Here is a 2525-nt window from a genome sequence, read left to right on the forward strand (position 1 = left end):
CCAGTCACACAGCAGCTGGTCCCCCCCAGCCCCAAAGACGGAGGGTGGACGCCGTTTCCACTGGAGCTGGCCCCAGGGGAAGCATTGGCCGTGTGGGATCACCCTTTCGGTGGAAGGGTGCGTGCTCCCCCGCTTCCTCCTGCTCCCCTGGCTGCTGCCAAAGCAAGGTGGCTGGCATCTGCTCTGCTAAGACACGGCGGTGGCACGTCCCCAGCTGTGCAGGGCTGGCCCGTGCCGTGGCAAGGAGCTCACCCGCCTGGAAGAGTGGGAGATGGGGCAGGGGAGACCCAGGAACCCCCAGCCTCACTGTCACCCTCCCTGTGCCAGCCAGGTGGGAACAGCAGCTCTTCTCCATGCCGCTGAGTCACGCCGTGTCTCTGCTCTTCTTCACCCCCATGGGGATGAAGCCGAGCCCGGAGCTTGGCCAGACTCCCTCCTGCACCAGGTGGTGCCACCAGCTGCAGCGGCTTCAGTGTGCCCGTTCCTTGCACAGGAGGCGATAGATGGGGGGGAAGAAGTGGGGGGGATTCACTGTCTGTTGGTGCCACTGCCGGCATTGGGGCCTGCGGTTTTGCAGTGATATCATGTGTGGCGAGAGGGATATGGCTCCACGGCTGGACGCCTCCGTCATCCCTGCCTCCTGCCTCCAGCTGGGCCCCTGCTGCACAAGGGGCTGCAAGCCCCTGCAGATTGGCAGAGTGTTTCTCAGCCCTCCTCTCCTGGTAGCAGCCAGGGACCTGGAAGTCTGGTCTGGTCCATGGAGCAGAGCCTGCGTCTGTGCCCCCTTTTGCTCTGCCCCATCACTGGCCCAGACAAACAAGAGATACAGCAAATACGTGTCGCCCTCCCGGTGCCCTGCGGGAGTGTGGCTGGGACCAGCTGCGTGCCCGTCCTTCGCACCCTTTGAAAGAGGCTACCTGCAAATGTGGCAGCAAGCCGGTGCCTCATGCAGGATCTCACCGAACACAATCCCTCCCAGGGAAAGGCTGGACTGCTTCAGTCTGTCCTTTGGCTCCATCTTCCATCCGCACCATCCTTGTGTCTGCCGAGCAGAAAGGAGCAGTCTCCTCGCTGCTGCTCCCACGACCCTCCGTGGCGACTCATGGGCTTTCTAAAAGGGAGCGGGTCCACGGGCAGATTTTTCCCCCACGCTCTCATTTCCTGGGGTCCTGTAGGAGCAAGCCCAGCCCAGTGTCCCGGCTTGCTTTCCCACAGCGCAGGATTATCTCACCATCTTCCCCCAGGCAGTAACTGGTAGCTGCTCACCCCGACGTTGGAGGCTGGAACGTGTTGTGGCACCTCGGCCGAGGCGAGAGCACCGTGTGGCTCCTTGGCCGGGAGCACCCTGCTTACGAAGGCTTTGGCTCCTCTGCTTGTGGTTTCAGCGAGGAGTAAGGGCCTGCCCGACGCTCACTTACATCAGTGTTAATTAGGAGTGACTGGCCAAAGGCCTGGAGCCGCCCTGAGATGACTCAACGAGGGGAACCCTGGATGGGAGCAGAGCAGTTCCTCCGCCTCTGCCTGCTTCCTGCAGCCCACCTGGCATGAACCGACACTGCTGGTGGAAACGTCACCCCTGCCAGCCCGAATGTCACCTCTCGTTGATACTGAATATTTCAGGTTGCAGGCTGTGGTGGTGGGATGGAGATCAGCGGGGTGCTCTGCCTCCCTGCTGTTGTCCAGAGGCTCGACCCGCATGGCATGAGGATACGCTCGAAGGCAGAGTGGGGCCGCGGGTTTGCTCTGGAGCCTCTGAGCACCCTTGGAAGTGTCTTGATTGCAGCAGCAGCACCCAGAGTTAGGTCAGAGTCTCACTCGCTTTGACATTGCTCAGGCACCAGGAGTCGTCTGGGCACTTGACCTGAGGACACAAGCCATGCTCGGGGGGTAGAGGGGAGGGAGACAGATTTATTACCATAAATAAGGTAAAAAACATCTCTCTCCACAGTAGATACACATCTGCTAACTGTGTCACAACACATGTGGTCTTGCCCCACCCGTCCTTCAGCTTCTCCAGTCTTCTCCCAAGCCCTCCATACCTCTGGTTGGGAAACACGCCACCCAAGGTCAGGACTGATGGGTTCCCATCTCCTTCAGACGCGGCAGCGCCTGGAGGAACGCCTGCAGCTCTCCCCGGGCAGAGGGAGGGCAGGTTTGGCTGTGTCTGTCCAGCAAAGGAAATGGAGAACCAGACCCCAGCAAAGAGGGACAGGCAGCCAAGAAAGAGGTGAAGGAAGCAGCGGAGGAAAGAGGTGGGGTGCCGGGGTGGGACGTCAAAGCAGCAGGGTTAGTGCCTTGCTCGTGATTTAGCTGGGGTCTCCTGGATTTGTCTTCTGGGTACCTTCAAGTCTCTTCCTAGTTATAGATGGCCAAATCTCTTTTAAAACCCGGCCCTCGGTTTCCCTGCATCCTCGTGCCCTGCCAGGACTGAGCCTCCCAAAGGTGCTCAAAGTGGTTTCAGATGATAAAGCTCTGAGGCCCCAGAGCGCTGGGGCACGCGATGGGACACAGCTCCACAGGTCCTA

The sequence above is a fragment of the Pygoscelis adeliae genome, unplaced genomic scaffold (genome assembly GCF_000699105.1).
Source record: "Pygoscelis adeliae isolate BGI_AS28 unplaced genomic scaffold, ASM69910v1 Scaffold245, whole genome shotgun sequence".
NCBI classification, from domain to species: Eukaryota; Metazoa; Chordata; class Aves; order Sphenisciformes; family Spheniscidae; genus Pygoscelis; species Pygoscelis adeliae.